General features: G+C 50.4%; 1 protein-coding gene across 41 annotated transcripts in view; it reads right to left on the bottom strand.

Annotated features, from left to right (window-relative positions):
* Window positions 1-20,569, bottom strand: part of CTIF (cap binding complex dependent translation initiation factor) — a 297,253-nt gene that overhangs the window by 251,283 nt on the left and 25,401 nt on the right. For 29 of the 41 annotated variants that reach the window (XR_011542724.1, XR_011542725.1, XR_011542726.1 and 26 more), the window contains exon 2: window positions 16,187-16,328. The gene's annotated coding sequence lies outside the window, so the exon portion shown is untranslated. Of the gene's footprint in view, window positions 1-11,717; window positions 11,861-16,186; window positions 16,329-20,569 lie in introns of those variants that run through there. The other 12 variants (XR_011542729.1, XM_070630168.1, XM_070630160.1 and 9 more) reach the window with 3 other exon arrangements.

The raw sequence follows: 20,569 nt of genomic DNA, 5'->3' as shown, positions 1-20,569 counted from the left end.
GGGCGCCAGGTGAGGAGCAGACCCTTGGGAGCACAGCCTTCATTCCCTGATGGTTCCCATCTTCTCCACCCGTCAAAAAATAAACCCCTGTGGGGAGTGTGGATGGAGCCAACTTCAGGGCGGGGGCAGGGCGATGCCTGTCTGTTGTGGGTGGGAGGATTTATGGCCCCTTGCCCTTTGCCAGCAAAGTCACAGGTGTGCACATGGCGTTTCCAGGTGAGGAGGGAAGGGGCAGCCTGGGATGGAGGGAGGGAGGGGTGGAGAGTGGCAGCCAGAGAATGTGTGAGCTCATTCCAGAAATCCCCGTCTGGCCTTGCTCAGCTGCCCAGCTTCCACGTGCAGCTGCCATAAATGCCAGCCCCATAAACAGTGGGAGCTGCGGCCTCTGCCGGCCCCTCCCCAGCAGCTAGGCCAGCTGACAGACCCCAAAGACCCCGGTCGTGGCTGTGAGGAGTGCAGGCCACACACCCCCAACAGCTGTGGAAACCTGAGAAAGCAGGACCCACTACGTAATTTGTGGGACCCAGTGCAAAATGAAAATTCTGGGCCTTTTGATTAAAACAAGAATTTCAAAATAGGGACAGCAGAGGATTTATCAAGTATTAACCCTTCTGAGTGTAGGGCCTTGTGCACCTGCAAGGGGTACACATCCATGAAGCTGGGCCATGACCAAGGTGTCCCTCCCAGCCCACCCTCATAAGACAGTAGTTCTGGGGTTGGCCTGGTGGCATAGCGGTTAAGTTCAGCGTGTTCCACTTCAGCGGCCTGGGTTTGCGGTTCAGATCCCTGGCGTGGACCTAGCACCATTCATCAAGCCACGCTGTGGCGTCGACCCATATACAAAATAGAGGAAGACTGGCACAGATGTTAGCTCAGGGCGACTCTTCCTCCCCAAAATAAAAGAGGGTAGTCTGGACTGTAGCCACGATGTTCCACGACACCACACAGCTGCCAAATAAACTCTGTCCCTCTCCACCGCACATTTCAGGAGCAGAGAGGTGGGGCCAGGTGGAGGGGAGGCTCATTTGGTACAGGAGAGGTAAATATTCCCCTCTTTGGTATATGTCATCCGGTTGATAGAAGAGCTCCCCTAAATACTTTTTCAGAAGCTTCTATCATATGGTATGAATGGCAGACACTCAGAAAGAACAATCTGAATGAGTTCCCACCACCATCAGCCTGGTCCCGGCCCCACATGGGGCAAAGGCACGCTCTAGTCTTGGTTTGGTCACCAGGGTCAGTCCCCTGTGTGTCTAGGCCTCCTTGTCTCCACCTGTAGATGAGCACAGCATCTTTTCTTTCTCCTTTATCTTTTTAAACCTCCTAGGGTCGTTAAGAACATAAATATCAGGTCTAAAATACAAAAGAACTCCAAAGACATATCATTAATACCAAAATATGACAAAAATAAAGATAACTTTGCTTTGATTCAGCCGAGTCCTTTGACATGTGCTACAAACTTGCCCTTTTTTTTGCAAAGTCTCCTCCGCAGAATCCCAGAGCAGGTGCTGAAATCCCACTGTCCGTGTCAGTACCCTAACGAAGGGGTTTCCTGTGCACTTCTGCCAATTGCAACTGACCTAGGCAATCCTTCCTGGTACCTCCTCCTGAATTCTGAGGGATAACACGCGCCCACCGGACACATGGTGCCACCGTCTTTCTGGCCACTGAGGAGTCCCAGGGTGGGAGGGATGGGAGAAAACTTTATAGGGCTCATTAAAAAGATGTGCTGGCTCATCTGGAGGCAGGATGCGGGCTCCGGGCACCGTGGAGTCGGCCAGCCTGGCTGGACCCCACCCTGTTTCCGGATCTCCTACCTCCCAGTTGCCCACCATTCCCTGCTCCCTCAGCAGCCAGCCCCTCCAGAATGAGAAGAGGCCCCCAAAGTTTTGCAGCAACTCCCTTTGTTCCTCTCTCCCTGGGGCCCCAGGAGCCAAACGCGGCCTGTGAACAGCAGGCTTGGCTTCTGCTCGGCTGATGAGAGCGATTAGTACCAGCCACTCCCTGCTAATTGCTGTCCTCAGCAGTGCCAGGCCCTCCCGTCCTCTCCTCCCGGAACCCTCTGCCGGCACACAGCCTCCGACTGTCAACAGCGACAAAAGTTGCATGTCATGGGAATGACAGTGTCCAGGGCTCTGAGGCAGGCTCATGCCAGTTATTAATCCATTCACCGAACCGTTGAGACCCACGGCTTCTCCGCTGAGTCTGGGCCACGGCCTCTGCTCCTCGCCCCATTCGGAGGAAAGCCGGGGAGAGCTATTTCAAAACCAGCCCTGGGAGTAAGCTGCCTTTCAAGTGGAGAGCTTTACGATAATTCATTCACTGGCATCTAAGCAATTTGGGGCAAGGGAGAGAACCACTCCTGAAACCCAGATATTGCTGGGGTGTTTCAGTGGAAAGAACACAGCATCAGAAATTTAAAGAACTGGGTGGGTTCCTTTCCTGCTCTATTATCAATTTCCGCATCTGTGAAGTAGGGTTAACAGGACTGGCCCTGCCCACCCTCCCGGGGTTGCTGTGAGGACTAAGTAAGGCAACGACCATCATAATAATAACTATGTGAGTGGCTATTAGGGCCTAAGCCTTTAAATGCATTCTCTCTCATCCTCCCTGGAGGATCTTACAGATAGATCCCATCTTAGAGACAAGGAAACTGAGGCCCAGAAAGGTCCAGACACAGATGCCACACAGCACATTAGGGCATGTGGACATGGGGCTATAGGGACTGCTGTCATGGTGCCAAGCTCTCCCGGATGCTGAAACTGTCCCCACCCAGGCGTCCTGCTCTGAGATTCAGGCCAGGCTGTTCTGTGCCTGCAGGCAGCCATGGCCTGGAGCAGCGGACACCACACCCACAGCCCACTGGGACCCATGAGGTGGCTTGGTGGGAGGACCGTGCCCTGGAAAGGCAAGGGTAATTAGAGAGGCCATCGGACTGGCTCCTGAGCAGGTCTGGACTATAGAGCATGGGATGGATCACCAGTCCAGTGACAAGGGAGACACAGGTAGGCACCTGACAGGAGCTGAGATGCTCTGTGAGCACGAGGAGAGAGCTGGCCCCAGAGCTTCCTCCATTTCTGAGGTCTGTCTATTTCCATTCATAGGCACCTTACAACATGCCCCAGAATGCTGTGTCTATCTGACTTCAAGTCTGACTCTGTGACAATTGTCTGAGTGCCCCTGGGAGAGGATTGACATTCGTACTACAGTGTAAATGACTGACACAAGCAGGTTTCAATGAGGGGGTAAGGAGTGGCAGAGGCCCATGGGACCTGGAGAGTGGCCCAGAAAGGGAGCCAATAAGACATCTGAAATAGACATGCTTCTTTTCCCGATCTGGGCACTGCCAGGGATGTTGGTCATTCTCTTTGCAGCCTCTGGTAAAGCTGGTGCTTGGAGGGACCCCCACTCTGATGACAGCATGGCCTCCTGGCAGCATGGTTCCAGGGAAGGGCCAAGGACGTGGAGTCCAGAAACCCAAATCTAGTGGCTCTGCCATTAATTAACCATGTGACCTTGGGTAAGTCACCTTTCTGGTTCAGCCTGGTCTCCACGTCTATAGAAAAGGGGCATTAGACTATTTCATCTCAGAGGCCCTTTCCAGTTCTAATCCTTCTAATTCTGAGATGTCCGCTTCCCTCAGTGTCCCTTTCCTCGGGCCTCCTGGTCAATGCAGAGGCAGGAAAATGGGCCAGCCCGGCACAGATGGACTGCCACTTTCGTCCCCAGCTGTGCTGCACAGCAGGCCACGGCTGCTCTGGCTCGGGGCCGGGGCTCCACCCTTTCTGGCATCCTCTGTGGCCTCAGAGCAGCAGCTGGAACTGGATTCCACACTAAATATGGAGCCCGAGCCCCAGGCTTCTCCCCACCTGCAGGCCGAGGGCCCAAACCTCTGCGGCCCTGGAGAGTCATGCTGCCCGCCCTCCAGCCCACCCGAAATGCTGACTCAGAGACGCTGCACACGGGGAGAGGCCAGACAAAGGTCAGGAGGGCCAGAGCAACAATGAACTTCCAGAGCAATCAAAAAAACCGCAGCATAAAGCACTGGCCTGTAAAGGAAAACAGGAGCAGGCCTGCTGGTTTAAATAACGCAGAAGAATGTGAAGCAGCTAAGTCCTGGGGCGTGCGCAAGTTTATTCCCCAGAGCGGAACAACAACAAAAAGTTAAGAAATAAAAATGATGCCCCCATGAGGGGTTTCTCCCTCCCCCAGGCTGAAATCATAATCATATATTAAAAGACGGCCCATCCCACCTTAGTCCTCCATCCCTCACACACACAGAGAAGAACGCCACTACTAGCAAGCTGCTTATGACAAGTACAGTCTGACAAGTGGGGTAGGGAGAGTCTCCAATGTAAAACACTAGGCAGAATTTTACTTTAGGGGGACCCAGCATGAGCCACATCTCACACCCCTCTCCAGCACCACAGAAATGAGTGACGCCCACCACACTGTGGTGGGTTGAACTGTGTCCCCTAAAAAGACATGGCGGAGTCCTAAACACCACACCTGTGAATGTGACCCTCTTTGGAAATAGGGTCTTTGCAGATGTAATCAAGTTAGGATGAGGTCATACTGGTGCAGCATGGGCCCTAAAGCCAATGACCGGTGTGCTTGTCAAAAGAGAGAAATTCAGAGACAGAGACACAGGGAGAGGGCCATGGAAAGATGGAGGTGGAGACTGGAAGGATGCGTCACCAGCCAAGGAATGCCAAGGATTATCGACTACCACCAGGAGATAGAGGAGACAGGAAGGATCCTGCCTAGAGACTTCAGAGGGAGCATGGCTGACACCTTGATTTTGGACTTCCAGCCTCCAGAACTGTGAGAGAATAGATCTGTGTTGTTCTAAACTCCCCAGTTTGTGATGAAGTCTTACAATGGCCCTAGGGAACTACCACATACCTACGAGAGGACCCACCACAAACCCTGAGCTGTGTGACCCTGAGCATGCCCCTTCTCTGGGCCATGGTTTGTCTTTTCTGTAAAATGTAAAGAGTTGGGCCAGACAGCCTCTTTCGGCTGTGACAGCCAACCCCAGGACCTTTGATTGGCTAAGCCTCTGGAGGATGATAGGAGGTGGTGATGGGAGGGGGATAAACACGGGGAAGGATGGGGAGGTCTCCCACTGCCCACCCTGTGCTGGAGGTGGGACAGAAACAGTCAGAGGGGAATGGCCTATCTTTGAAGCATAGGTCAAGTTCATCTTTGCAAGCTTGCATCCTACCCCACCCTGGGATGCGGGTGCAGTAAAGAGATAAAGCAAAGATTCCTGTGGAGATTCATTCACAGGACAGAGGTTTTCCTTGTTTTAGATTTGCGGCAAAGTAATAAAGGAAGATTGGGAAGGAGAGAGACCAGAGGCAGAACGAGCAGTGGAGACAGTATTGGAAGAGGCCAGACCAGAGCAGACACGTGGGCTTGTGCCAAGACGGAAGGAAGGGGACAGACGAAGACAAGAAGATGCAGCGAGAGCTGTGCCGGTGACAGGACAGGTCAGTGAGCAGGTTTGTGGGGAGGGACAAGGAGAGTTCAGGACATGCCAGGAGGGAGGGAGGACAAAGGAGAGGCAGAATGCGAGTCCCAGCTTTGGGCATGGGGGACTAGTTAGGTGATAAGAAGGCGAACCACAGCAGTGTGGACAAGGATCCTGAACCGGATTTAGGAGGTGCCTGAGGTCAAGGTGTCCAGGAGGCAGTCAGTCGGGTGGGAACTGACTGGGATCAGAGGACAAGCCTGTGGTGGAGAATAGACGTGACAGTCAATGGTACTCAGGTGACAGCCAGGGCCACCTGAGGGGGCGAGAGGGCCCAGGAGGGAGGCTAGTGGAGAAGAGCCTGGGAGGAGGACCCCAGGAAACCCCACGTTTGGCAGGCCACAGAGAACAAGTCCCTGTGGGAAGATGTGGTGAGCAGGAAGGGATGGAGGAGCAGAGCAAGGTGGTCATGGGGGCCAAAGGCAGTGACAGCTAGGGATGATGGAGGGGGGGCCTGGCTGAGAGAGGCCGCCAGGAGAGCAAGCGAAATAACAGAGCAAAGGCAGGATGGCTGTGGAGGTGGCACACAGGAAAGTCCTTGAGAGTTCAGGCTCAGGCCACTGCTCCCCAAAAGGCAAGGATATTCTTGAAGACTTGCTCACTTCTGAGCTCCCCAAGGAGACACGGAGGAGGGAAAGAAGGAAGAGATGGCAAGACCCAAGATAAGCACAGCTTCCCATGGTCACACGCATCCACGCCTTCTCACCAGCGACTTCACAGACCCCGAGGATGCCCTTCAGTCATAGGTCAGGTGGAAATTTGGCGAAATATAAAAATATAGGTACCGGATTTTGAAACGTTTTTGCTTTTATATAACCCAGATGCTAAAGAAAAAATAAAGCCAAACTGTCTTAAATATGTCATGACCTTTTTGTGAAAAAAAAGAGAAATATGGCTAGAACTTGGACTCATAGACATGAGAGCTAAGAACAACGTAGAAGTTTATCTGGTTGCAGCCTCTCGTTTTACTGGTGAAAAAGTGGGGCCCGGATAAGCTGGCTGGCTCACCCAAAGTCACGTCATCAATTAGTAACATAGGCAGGACTCCAGCCCACGCCTCCCCCTACCAGACCTCTGTCGCTGCAGCACGCTGCACCCGAGCCCAATGGAGGCCAACCCCATTCAGTTTCCATTCAAAACACCGTGATGCCCACGTTAGCAGTTTGAGAGGTTCGATTATTATAAAAACTGTACCATCCAGTGGCTTGGAGTTTTTAACACTATTTTCAAAACCGGCTTGATTCGGTTTTTTTAACACTCAGAGCAGTTGCACAGAGTGGTGCATGCTGTGTGGGTTGTACGGCTGTGCTCTGAACAGGGGTGCCCAGCTGAGGGACCCAGAATGCACTGAAACCCTTGTGTGTGCCACTCCCCAGGCCCCACCCTTAGGCACGGAGCTGTGCCTGCCAGGGACAAGGGCATCTCTCCCAACTCCCAAAGGCCACTCGGGAGATGGGCCAGCAGTGGCCTGGTACCACTTTGAAATTAATTTAATTTGTTCCAAGCTTCCAAGCCTAGATAGGGATAAATACTTTTTTAAACTGAAAACCGAGGCCTTAGCCTATAAATTAAGACCTCTAACTAAACTGAAAGAAAAAAAAGAACTATGTCCATAGAAAAATGGGCAAAGAGCATGAAAAGTAAATTTCCAAAGAAAGAAATATAAACCGCCTATAAAGTCCTGAAAAATCTTCGAGTTCACCAATAATCAAAGAAATGCAAAGGAAAATGAGATATGGTTTTATACCCACCAATTTGGAAGACTGGAAAGGAACGCTGGTACCCAGTGTTGGGAAACAGGTGTTCTCACACTCTGCTAACGAGGGGGAAAATGTGAGCAATCTCCAGGGCAATTTGGCACAAGTATTAAAAAAAAAAATCCTTAAATGTATGCATAACCTAGGAATCAAGAAAATCAATCAAGAAAATAACCAAGGATGTCTTTGACCATTCACCTCCAAGTACGTCTCTAGGAAAAATCAGAGCAGAGGCTGCAACCCACAGGCCAGGCATCCTCCTTCAGTGTGGGCAACACCACAACACTCACAAATGAGAGTTACCCAAAGGGAGAAACATTTGCAGGTTGTTACTGTTTTTTCTAACTCAGCAAAAAGCCTCCTGAAGTTGAGGCAGGAAAAGAAAGCATGAGAAAACAGCCTGTGAAACAGAAAGGGAGCATCACGGAGCAGCAGGCGTTCTCAGTGGCTGGGTCATCTGCTCCAATGTTCCGAGTTGATTCTGTCCCTGGGAAGCGTCAATGCCCCTTAGCAAAGCCCCAGGGAGCCTCTCAAGGGGGGAGTCCATTGCATCTGTTGCATGCTCCTCCCCTCCAAGGAAGAGAATGAAAAGGCCACAGGTCCCTGTCCACAGCTTCATGTCTTAGAAGTGCGGACCCTTCAAAGCGAGCCTTTAAGGGTGGGGTGCCCTTAGTGCTGGCCTCCTTCCCAGCAGGTCACCCCCGGGGATGCAGGTGGTGTGGGTGTCCAGGCTGTGCTTCTAGGCCCCACTGCAACCTCACAGAAAGCTGTGGGGTCCTGTGGCGGGCTCCAGCAACGCCATACTCTGGCACTCCAGGAACTCTCCCAAGGCTGGGCCTGGCCAGGAGCAAGACTGCATTACCCTGGGGGCCAGGGCTGGGGTTGAGAGAGGCCCAGGCCAACCTGGAGCTTTCTTTAAAGATAATTGTTTATCTTCAACATCCAAATGATTTTTGTTCTGCTCTCTATGCATCCCTTTATTTCAACATTAAGACAGATTTTCCTGTGCAATCTTCAAATGTTGAGGGCAGTCCAAATGGATGCACCACTTTGATCCTGCAGCTTGGCCTGACTCTGGCATGTGCCGGTGTTTTGAGTTTGACAAATCTGGCAACAGTCATTCCTGCTGAGCCCTGCCCCACACCCAGTCCCCACCCTTCCAAGCAAAATTCCAGAGAATATAAGACACATACACCCACAAACAGGAGAGGTGGTCTCTGTCCCCAAACAGGTGCCTTCTGTCCCCACTGGCCTTTCTCATATGCTTTTAGAACCACTTCAGACGACCTTCCGAGGTGACGAAAATGATCTTTATCTTGATCTGGACAAGGGCTCTGTGAGTATAAACATTTGTCAAAATCCCTCAGGCTGTGCACTTAAGACTCATGCATTATCCTGTATCTACATTACACTTCTGTAGAGTACTGTTCATATTAAGAGGAAAAAAAAAAAAACCACTGATGGCTACAGGAAGCACAATCTGCAAAGCAAATGGTCTGGAGCCCGCATCCTGGCCTTGGAGACTGTCAGAGACTGGGGAGCCGGGAGAGAGCTGGGGGTCAGCTGGTGGGGAGGAAGGAGGCCCACACTGAGAATCATAGGAGTGGGGCCAGGTCTCAGCCCACCCTGGATGAGCCTGGGCAAATCACCATCCCGCTTGGGGTCTCTGTTTCCTTCTCTATAAATTGAAGAGATGGGCTAGATCTGTGGTTTCCAGCTGGGGAACTTATGAAAAATACAGATTTCTGGGCTCCATCCTACCCCTTGAATCACAGACAGTGTGAGTTTGGGGAACAGGAATCTGCATTCTGATAAGCTCCTTGGCTGACAGTAATGTTCTTCAGGGTCTACGACTGACATCTGGGAACTGTGGGCAATGTGCTTATAAAGGTGCTGACCTCCAATGGTGACAGTCCCTGGTTCTTTGTGAAAAGAAGAGCAACCTACAGCTAGGAGAATGGTGTAAATAAACAGGATGATCAGAGTTGGGTGACACAGGAAGGCTTCCCATCTTATACTCTCTCCAATCAAGAGCCTAAACCCACACCTTAAATTTCAAAAAGGTGACCCGATCCAGTTGTGCAAAGATACCCACCCAGGAGAGGGAGTGAGGCCGAGAGCCGGCTCATATCCCATTTCTCAAACTAGGTGCCTTGATGCAAGGCTACAGCCACCTTGGGGGGAGAGGAAGGAAGGGAAAGGAGTTGCTTTCTTCGAAATTCATCCACCAAGATAAGGGAGGCCTTTTTCTAGTGCTGACAAAGGCTCTGCACAGATTAGTAGAGGCCCAGTCTGCAGAAAGACCGGGTCAGAACTCCGTTCGCATTCTTTGGACAAAGCATGCGTTCTCAGCCCTTGCTGCCTAACGACAAGGCACTACCTGTCCTGCCTCTTTCCATCAGTCCCCAACTTTGTCCCGGTGCTCCTTGTCACTTGCCCTTCCCAGACATTACACGCCTCCTGTCCCTCTAGGCTTTGGTGAAGCTGCTCCTGCCACCTACCGAACTTCTCACTGGTCAACTCCCCAGTCATTGGCGCCTCCCACAACCCCTCCAGCCGGAATTAATCCGCCCATCGTTCTCGTGTGCCCAGCACAGAGGACAGAGCAGTGAGGGAGGCAGGCATGTTCCAGGCCCACAAAGACCTTACGATCTTGTTTGAAGTTGATTAAAACACTAATTACAACAAAGCGTGAGCAAGGAGAGCGTGTAGCAGGGGGGCACGCTGTCTGTTAATTAACAAAACTAGTACAGCGTCGTCTAAAAATAGTCCAGCTTCCTCCCCTGCCGATCTATGAGTCTAAGAATAATGCAACCTGAACTCAAAGCTCTCTTAGGTTGGTATCACTCCTGTCCCTGTGATGCCTGAACACTTCACACTCTAAGAAAATTAAGGTAACAGGGCATTCATTAAAATTTTCTGCAGCATCCAATTCCACAGACTACCAGTTAGGACTTCTGTTTGCCTAGTCCACCCCTTGGTCCTTCTCTGCCCTTCAAGAGGCCTAGGAATCTCTCAGGACCAATGTTTAGAGCACCACGGGCCTGACTCACCTAGGGCTGGGAGATGTTCCCCAGGGCCAGGTGGGGTGGGGGTTAGTCACACAGTGGGGGCAACTGGGGCTGTGCTCTGGCTCCGTCCAGTCCCATTGCCCAGGTGCCCCCTGAAGGTCGGCGTTTCCTCTCTCCTCTCTTACTCACCATCACAGACGTGGCATGGAGAGGGAGGGAGGGGCACCTCCCCAGGCATGTTGGAGGTGCTGATCCACATTTGCCCAGCTCCAAAATGACACAATGGATGCGATTCAACAGACAGGGACTGAAGGCCCTCTCTTCCGAGAGAGGGTGGAGCCGAGGGACAGAGCGAGCAGGGGTCTGGAGCCATGAGTCTGGGGTTTGAGTCCAGGCTCGTCCCCCTACTGGATGTGTCACTTCAGACAAATCACTTAATTCTCTATGCATCAGTTTCCTCATCTGTAAAAGGGGGCTAACCCCATGGGGTTGTTGTAAGGACTAAATGAACTAGAGCCAGCAAAATGCTTAGCACATAGTAAGGACTCAAATGATCATATTATGGCCACCACTGGTACTGGTCCTCCCACCCCACCATCACTGCCACGGCTACTACTCGCTAACCCGGTGGAGGAGGCCATGACTGTCCCTGTGCCAAAAAGCACACAGTGCGTAGCAGGCAGGTCGACGTAACCCAGTGTGCTCCAGAAGCCCATTCAAGGCACAGAGGGGACCCTGAGGCAGGAGGGCATGGCAGGGATGGCAGGGAGGCCATGTCTGCTGGAGGCCCCAGAGGACTTTACAGAATTAACACCATCCCCCAGCACCTCCTTCACCCCTAGAGCCAGGCATTCGGCCTGAGGGGTCTCCCACTGGAAGGTCTTTCGATCTCACCCCTTCCTTTTTATTCCCTCAGATATCTTTATGCCATCCGTGCTGCCATTGCCTCCCTGCGCCAGTTGCCTGGCCCACCAGGGCCAGCTCCTCATGGGCCTCTCTGTCTACACAAGGTTCTGGGTCTCAGGATTCGTCCCAAACAGCCCCATGAAGCTGTCAGTTCGTCTTCGTAAAGTTTTATCATGGTTCCCCATTGGGCAGAGGCTGCACTCAGGGGACCCACCCCACACACCTGGGCCCCACCTCCTGCTCCCTGGAAGGCTTCATTCTGGGGCCCCTCTCCTTAGGGCCTCTCAGATGCCAAGTCACAAAGGAGGTCCCCCAGAGAAAAGAAAAGTGATACTCTCTCCCTCCAAATGGGTCCCTCTCTCCCCAACTCCAACCCCTCCATCCTGTAGGGCCCCTGCACCCACTTCAGAAACAAGGCCTTCCCTGCTTTGGCCCACTGTGAGCTCCGTTTCTCTAAAAGTCTCCAGCACTTATTTCTAAACCATGCCCTTTGCCACTTAATCATACCTTCCCCTGCGTGGAGCCTCAACTTCATCCTGTCTGCCATCTTTCCTCCTGGCAACACATGATAACACCCTCCTGGGGACCAGGTACATATCTAGAGTTCAATCAACACTTGCAGAATGGATATGCACTCCAGCTTTCAAGCCCTACGCAAGCAACAAGAAAAGCAAAAAAAAAATAAATAAATAAAAAAGAAATGAGGTAAAGGGGGTGGCTTGGCTGCTTGATCCAAAGGAGCAAATTGGATGGGGAGCCGCATCATCCCAGCCACTTGCTCTGCTCCACTTTTGCCACCAGAGAAAGCATCCCCTCCCCTCACCCACCGCTCTTCATTCCTCTCCTCTGCTTCCCTCAGGAAATGCCAGTGGTTAGAGAAATGCCAGAAAAGAAAAAGAAATGGGAAAAGCTCTTGGAACGTGCAGATAAGAGAGGGGCAGGGCCAAACAAAAATCCACAAACTTAAGGTGGTAGCAAGAATTATTTTTGAAAATACAAGGAGCAAAGCGTAATTTTTGGACAAAGTGTAATTTTGGACACGGGGCTGATAAGTTATGCAATTCATACTGGAATGTGGTAGATCTCAGGATTTTTACAACAAATCAAAAATTTTTACAAAAATCAGCTGCGGTATTTGTGAAAACAGAGTATTGCTGTCTCATCTTCTTTCACTGTGAAATGGGAAATTTATAAAAATAAGTCTTGGAAAGCTGGTGCTGGCATGATGTTGAAGAGGGAATGAGTGACGACATAGCAAAGTTATGGCGACTCATTGGTAAGTGGGAAGAAGTCAGAAGGACTGCAGAGGCTCTCGTTTCGGGAGCAATACAAGACAGTGTCTTAGATGAGCAAGGCTCTGTTGCTTCCAGCAAGCGGGGTACTTGTTATCTAAGCCCCCCGTGAATCTATGTGCTGCCGAGGGCCTCCCAAGGACCTCTCCTCTGCTGAGGTCCAGGCCAGACCCCAGATACTTGGAAGGGCAAGAAGGAGTGGACATAGAGACCAACCCACAGGGCAGGAGAACCGGAACCCTAAGAAAGAACACCACATGACGGGAGAAGCAGTCTGGCACACTGGGACAGATAGGACCTGAGCACCCAGAAAGAGAGGTGGTCCAGGCAAACTGTGGCTGGTACCTGGGAATAAAATCCCCAGTCAGAGATTGTCCCTGAAGGATGTGTCAGGGTCAATAACTCTATTTCCCAAATAGCAGTGAGGTGCTTCCACCAAGGGGTCAGGGGACTCAAAGTGGTTCAGACTGGGCCCAATTTCAGGATGCATAGAATGTAACTGATATAAGGTGAGATGGAACTCGAGGTCCCAAGGTTGTTATTGCTGAAGGCCAGTGGTCTGCACACAGGGTACCTGACTGAGAATTTCTCAGCAGCCTCCATTTCCAACCTGTGGCTCTAAATTCTAATGAGCACAATTTACAATTTAGACAGAAATATCCCTGGAGTGGAACAAGGGGGCCCCTGAGACCACCCTGTCCCTCTGCTCTAAGTCTTGCTCACCAGGTCACAGATGTGTCATTGGCCTCTTGAGGGGACCCCCTCACATACCAAAAGGGCCCCTGCACCAATGACCCTCACCAAGCATTCTGCCAGGGACAACAGCCAAGGTAAACTCAGATGCCAGCCTTTGGTAAACTGGCTACCCCTTGGATGATCAGATTAATTCTGAGCTTATAACAATACAAATCTGTAGTACACCCTGACCCTGCCAGCAGACAGGAACCAAGCGATCAGTCCTTTTCTTTTTCAGTTGATGGATGGATGGACAGATGGATGCATGGATGGATGGATGGGTGGATGAGTGGGTGGATGGGTGGATGGGTGGATGGACAGATAGATGGGTAGATGGGTAGATGGGGTAGGTGGGTAGATGGGTGGCTGGGAGGCTGGGTGGATGGGTAGATGGACAGATGGCTGGGTAGATGGGGTAAATGGGTGGATGGACTAACACTTTAGTGAGCCATTTGTCAGTCAGAGGCCTTGTAGAAGCCTTCATTTAATTATCCAATCAGTGAACACTGCACTGAAGGATGAGGGGTTGCAAGAGGGTCATGCCTGGGAAAGCTTACACCTGGTTTGGGAGCCAGAAATACAGGTGTGAAAAGAAAACAGATTGTTGTGGGTTTTTTGGGTCACATGAACCTCCTCCTTCATACCCCTCCCCTGAAGGAGCTGAATACTCTCATCTAGGGAGACAGAAGAACACATAAAGAGACCCAAGTAAGCAGAGATCCATCTGGGAAGGAATCCTGGGAGTTTGAGACCAGGCCCTGGGCTGCATGGAAGTCCCCTCAAGCAGTAGAGAAGAGAGAGGGAGAGAAGGTTGAGGGAGAGAGAGCCAACAGTTATTTCTGAGTAGGAAAAAGGCATGATAAAAAAAAGACAACTCAATGGGGAAAGAACAGTCTCTTCAACAGGCAGTGCTGAGACAAACAGATATCCACGTGCAAAAGAATTAAGTTGACCTCTACTTCACATCACACACAAAAACTAACTCAAAATGGGTTACCGACCTAAACATAAGAGCGTTATAAAACTCTTAGAAGAAAACATGGGAATAAATCTTGTGAGTTTGGATTAAGCAGTGGTTTCTTAGCTATGACAATAAAAGCAAAAGCAATGAAAGAAGAAATAAAGAAGACAAACTGGACTTCATCAAAATTAAAAACACTTGTGCTTCAAAAAACATCATCAAGAAAGTGAAAAGACAACCCATGGAATGGGAGAAATATATTGCAAACCATGTATCTGATAATGGTCTAACATCCAGAGCCTATAAAGAGCTCTTACAACTCAACAATAAAATAACCAAATTAGAAAATGGGCAAAAATTTGAATAGACATTTCTCAAAAGAAGATATACAAGTGGCCAGTATCCCTTAGATGAACAGGTAAACCTGAGCTTTTCCCACTACAGGGCACATGAAAAGGTGGTCAACATCATTAGTCATTAGGGAAATGCAAATCAAAACCACAGTGAGGTACCACTTCACACCCACAGGGATGGCTATAATAAAAAGACAGACAATAACAAGTGTTGGTGAGGATGTGGAGAAACCAGAACCCTCATACATTGCTGATGGGATTGTAAAATGGTGCTGCCACTTTGGAAAGCAGTCCAGCAATTCCTCAAAAGGTTAAACATAAGTTGCCATGTAACCCTGCAATTCTACTCCAAGGTACATATCCAAGAAAATTAAAAACATATGCCCACACAAAAACTTGCACATGAATGTTCATGGGAGCACTATCCATAATAGCCAAAATATGGAAACAACCCACAAATGTCCACCCATTGATTAAAAGATAAATTAAAACATGGTATAAACATATAATGGAATATTATTCAGCAATAAAAAGGAATGAAGTACTGGGACATACTACAACATGAATGACTCTTGAAAACATTATGCTAAGTGAAAGAAGTCAGATAGAAAAGACAACATATTATATAATTCCGTTGCCGTGAAGTGTGCAGAATAGGTAAATCTATAGAGAAAGAAAGTAGATTAGTGGTTGTAGTTGGGGAGAAATGGGGAGTGACTGCCAATGGGTCCAGGAGGTGATGAAAATGTTCTGGTGGTGATGTTCTAGGAAATAGTGTTTCTAGAAAATGTTCTCGATAGTGGCTGAGGACTGAAGGAGGTTCAGACGGGAGAGGAGACAGATGGAAGGAAGGAGAGGTCTCAGGAATCGGATCCTCCACACTCTGTCTGGATTAACATCTCTTAGGGCAAACGAATAGGTCCCAGAACAAGACTATTTCTTCTGGATGCGGCTTTTGACAACGCCTGCCTCAAAAACTTCAACTGCGTCACCATCTTCCGGTCCTGAGGCAGGGACACACGTCAGATTCCATTTTACCCAAACTCCCTGCCTTGGGTTGATGGGGTAGCATCTTTCTAGAGCCACAGTGCCTTGTGGTTTTCTCCTCACGTCTCTAACTTCCAGTTCCCAAGAGTCAGTGTGACTTCTTCAGGCCAGCCTGTCACGCTCGATGTCACAGGACGACATGGGGGTTCTGGGCAGACCCCACTCCTCCTGGGTCATTGTGGGGCAACAAAGGCTGTGACTCGTGCCTGACCTCCCACCTGTGCCTTACAGATGTCCCTCTGATCAGATTTGCTCTTTGATGGCATGTCCTTAACAGTTACAACGACTTCCTTTCAGTAACGCCCCTCAAAACACTCTCCCTGAGGCCCCGCCTGCCCGCTTGCTATCGTGGCTTGCAACACACAGGGCTCTAAGATCACCCATTGCACGGAAGCGGCTCTCAAGGCTTTAGGAATAAGTAGCAATTTCAACCTTTTAGAACATTCTCCCCTCACTGGAGAAAGCCAGAAAACAAAACCATAGAAAGACAAACCCTGAAACCCCCAAACACCAAGCTTGTGAAGAAGAGGGAACGACAGTCTAAACAGAAGAACTGCAGAAGGCGCGTTGGAGCAGACCGAATCCTACCTACGTCCTTTTTTCCTTTGTCTTCTTTGTCTGTGTCACACAAATCCTGTACTGGGGACTCCACGGGACCAGGTTTGACTGGGTTTTACTGGAGACTCAGGGTCCGGGACTAAACGGGGACGCCTCAGCTGGCACAGCGAATCTGGAAAAGAGAAGAGTTTTGGGTCAGAGGTGGCTTTTCGCCTACTTATTCTCGTGTTGGTGTTGGCTGAAGGAGAGAAGTGCAAAGAAAGAGGACTCGGAAAGCGAGAGGAGTGAATGAGTGAGGTCCCAGGGGAGGATGCCCGCGGGATGCAGGGGGACGGGCAAGGGTCCTCAGAGGAAGGCCCATCTCAGGAGAGGCCACAGGTACCAGTGGGCCTGGCCCCCTACAGTTAGTGCACGATGCTTAGGTCCTTTTGGTTTCCCAGTAAAAACGGCCAGGCCGGGGGAGAAGGGAAAAACCATGCTATATTAAGTGTTTCTCTCTTGGGCCAGCGACAGGCCTGGCAAAGCCCCAAAGGCCACATGTTTGCCCTTCCAAAGGTCAGTGCTGGCCTGGGCAGCCCCAGCATGAGTGACCACACACCCACAGCTCCCAGAAGGCAGGTCCGCCCCAGCCCGCTCTTGCACCAGGACAAGGGGCACTCCTGGGTGCCCCGCACGCAGGCGCTGCTGTCTGAGGTCAGGGTGACAATCCACAAACCCGAATTGTTCTTCGGCGAGTTCTCTCTGAGGCCAATTGTTCCACCACACATGTTTCTCCGGCTCAGGCCCGCCTGGCAGGCCCTGGGCCTCCACAAATGTTTGTTGTTGGCTCCCCGGGGTGAAAAAGCAAGACTGGGATTGGGCAAAGCATCTCATTTACTGAGGCCTTAATCCAGCAAAACCCTTACTTCGACAGTTTACCTTGGAAAGAGAGGACCACATAAATGGTTGCTGTCGTTTATTTACTCCAGATAACCAGGGTTTGGGGCTGGGGCCACAACCCAGCGCAGACGTGTGCTCAAAGCAGCTTTGATGAAAATGCACGCCGGGCAGGGAGCATTTGCGACGGTCCTGGCCTGGGGGGCAGAGAACGTCCTGGGAGAGCAGAGCCAGACCAAGAGGCTGGGCCTCCACTGACCATCCCTCCCCTCGTGGGGTGAGGGGCGCCTCTTAGAGAGGCACATAGGTAAATAAACGTGCAGCTGGCTGACTCTCAGGCTCGGAGGTTCTCACACCAGAACTCTCAGTTCTACTCACGGTGTGTTGCTGTAATCCCACTGCATCACTTTTAAACTCCCGAAAGCAAAAGAAAAGTGAAAATTAATCTAATTAATGTCGACAGTGTTCACAGTAAGGGAAATTCTGGTGTTTTGCCAAGAGTCTCTCTCCCCAGCCAAGCCAGCTTTGTGGGTAAAGGGCTCAGGTCTTGGAGCCTGACAGGCCCAAGCTGGAGTCTGGGCTTTGTCACTTAGCTGTGTTACGTGGGGACATCTGTGAAAGGGGCAAAAGTGACACTTGCCTCACAGAACCACTATGAGGGGATGTGAGAAAAGATGTGAGAACTGTGAAGCCCTCCGGGGATAGTAAACACTCAGCAAAAGTTGGCCCCTTATGACCCACTGGACTTGAGCCCTACCCACCGACCCCAAGAGGTCGCCTTCTTAGGCACCTAAGGAGGAGCCGGGACCTTCCTCCTGTGCCCCTAGATCCTGCCCCCAGGAATCCTGGCAGCAGAGACAAGACTCACCGTGTCTGAGGGTGGGAGCTCCAGGGAGGGAGGTTCCCCAAACCCTGCCGTGCCCAGCTGTCAACACCTTTCACAGCCATTACTGTCTAACCTCCTATGGACCTGGCAGCAGCCCTGGGAGGCAGGCAGGTGACTGGCTGGTATTTCTATTATCCCCATTTCAAAGGTTCAGAGAGGAATGAGTCTTGGGCTAGGTCACACGGGAAGTTACCCCAAGAGCTGAGTCTCAGTGCTCTGTCTAATAAAACAGCGAATATTTATTGAGTATCCAGACATTCTCTCACATTCCCATGGGGATGGAAGAGTATCCACACTTCCCAGTGTGTGACTGGATATTCAGAAATGCAGCAGAAGTGACATTATGGCCGTTCCAGGCCCAAGCCTGAAGAAGGCCCGGCAGCTTTTACTTTTGGGTTCTGAGGGAAGGGAGCCACCTTGAAATAAGGCCAACTACACTGAGACCACCATGTTGGAAGGAAGCCCAAGCTAACCACATAGAGATGTCACACAGAGAAGAACAGAGGACCCCAGGAGGATTCTCTCTCTCTCTCTCCCTGATGGTTTCGTTTCTCTGGATAACCTGCCTCATCCAGGCTCCTTGAGGGCAGCAGCCACATAAGACTTGCCTCTGACCTCTCGGTCTGCATAACGTCCAGCTCAGACTATCAGGAAACCATTCAAATATCCAGAAATTCAGGATGGATGAATAAACTACAGTATAGCCGTACGATAGAATATTACACACGTGGAAAAAAACAAGCAGGATTCTCATGTGCTGATGGGGAAGAGATCTGCAGAATATTCTGTTGGGTGAAAGGAGCAAGGAACGGAACAGCATTTTCAGTAGGGTCTTACGTAACAAAGGGGAATATAAGACTAGATTCCCCATAGTGCATGAAAAAATACTGAAAGGAGAAATAAAATATGATTAAAAGTGCTATCTATTGTGGTTACGTTTTTTAAAAAGAGTTATCTTTTACCAATATATACTGAATTATTTACAAGTGAAATAATATGGTGTCTGGGATTTGCTTCAAATAATCCATGGATAGACAAATGAACAGCAGAAAAGAATCAATCCTGGTCACGAGATAATAACAGAGGAAGCTGGGCAATGGGTACCCAGTGGTTCATTACACTCTTCTGTCTACTTTTACATCAGGTTGAAATTTTCAACAACAAAGTTTTTAAAAAAATTGTTACCTCTAGGAGGGAGTAAGGCAAGAAGGAAGGGGAAGGTGGATAGGGACAGCGTGAAAACAATACTTTCATACTTCACAGAGCATATCTTTTTTTTTTTTAATGATTGAGGTGAAATTCACATGACATGAAATTAACCATTTTAGGTATGGTAAAGTGGACAATGCAGTCCTGCTGCTCTGAGACGCATCCAAATACAACCTGCTTGGTCACCTGGCTTGTTGGTGGCTAATCACAATTAGGGTTTCCCCCGTGTCATTGTCTCAGTCACTGCCCCTTCAGCAGCATCTGCTGTGTGCCACGTGGCTGAGCGCTGCAGATAGAGAGGGAATAAAGAGCCAGGCCCTCGGGCAGCGGCTGGTCCTCCTTGGCTCACTCTTGTAACATGCCACAGCAGAGGCTGCTAGTTGCTCAATCAATATCCATTCTCCTATTCTTTGTCACTAACAGAACCTTGGGTAAATACTCAGCTGAAAAACTACATTTCCCAGACTCCCCTGCAGATAGGGATAACCAATGAAAACTAATTCCAGTTCCTCCTCCTTCTTGCTCAAAATGAGAGTGTGACAGTTGGTACTCCAGCAACCATATTGGACCATGAGGTGCCCTTGAGTAAAATGGCCACATGCAGAGGACGGTAGTGCAAAAAGATGGAAGTGGTCTAAGTCCCATGGAACCAGCATACCAACTCTGGCCAGCCCACCTCCAGGCCTCTTTTATGCAAGAGAAAAATAATCCCTATCTTATTGAAGCACTGTTTATTTCTGGGCTCTGTTACTAACTGATACTCATGGGTTGGGTCCTTTGAGTTGGTTTATATATCCTAAACAACAGAGGCTACCAAGCTCTGAAGAGATCTGCATTGGCACGAAGGGGCACAGAGGCAGCCACAGCCCAGAAAATAGCCAAGCAGCTTAGTGTGAAGGGCGAGGAGGTCATCCAAACCTCACAGCAGAATCAAAGAGCAAATCTTCTCACCTGGATGCCAGTGAGGGGTCTGAAGCAGACCTCAGAGCACCATACATAGGACAGGCTGGGGCTAAGGGGGAGGCTGCATCTAGCCTGCCCAGCACTCTGGGCCCTCCAGCCCAAGACACCTATCACAGGATCTCTTTACCCCAAAGTCCATCTCAAATCCTGGGGCAAGGTCTGGCTTACTCACCTCCACCTGTGTGGCTTCACACTCTGGCCTCTGCTCCACAGTCCAGCCCCATTCTTCACCTCCCTCCACTCTCCTCGCCATCTGTGTCTTCAGAAGTACCTGAATCACCGCCCACACATGCACATTCTCGTCACCAGGCCTCTGCATATAAGTTTCTTTCTGCCTGAAACATGCCTGTCCCCACCTCTTGGTCAGACTCACCCCCCTACATCCTTTGACTTAGCTCTCAACTTACTCAGCACTTCCACAAGGAGCCCTCTTGACTCCCCCGGCTGGACAAGCGCCCCTCCAGGGGCTCCCACGGTGC

The sequence above is a fragment of the Equus przewalskii genome, chromosome 7 (genome assembly GCF_037783145.1).
Source record: "Equus przewalskii isolate Varuska chromosome 7, EquPr2, whole genome shotgun sequence".
Taxonomy (NCBI): domain Eukaryota; kingdom Metazoa; phylum Chordata; class Mammalia; order Perissodactyla; family Equidae; genus Equus; species Equus przewalskii.
Note: the sequence above shows the minus strand (reverse complement) of the source record. Positions and strands in the feature narration are given on the sequence as shown.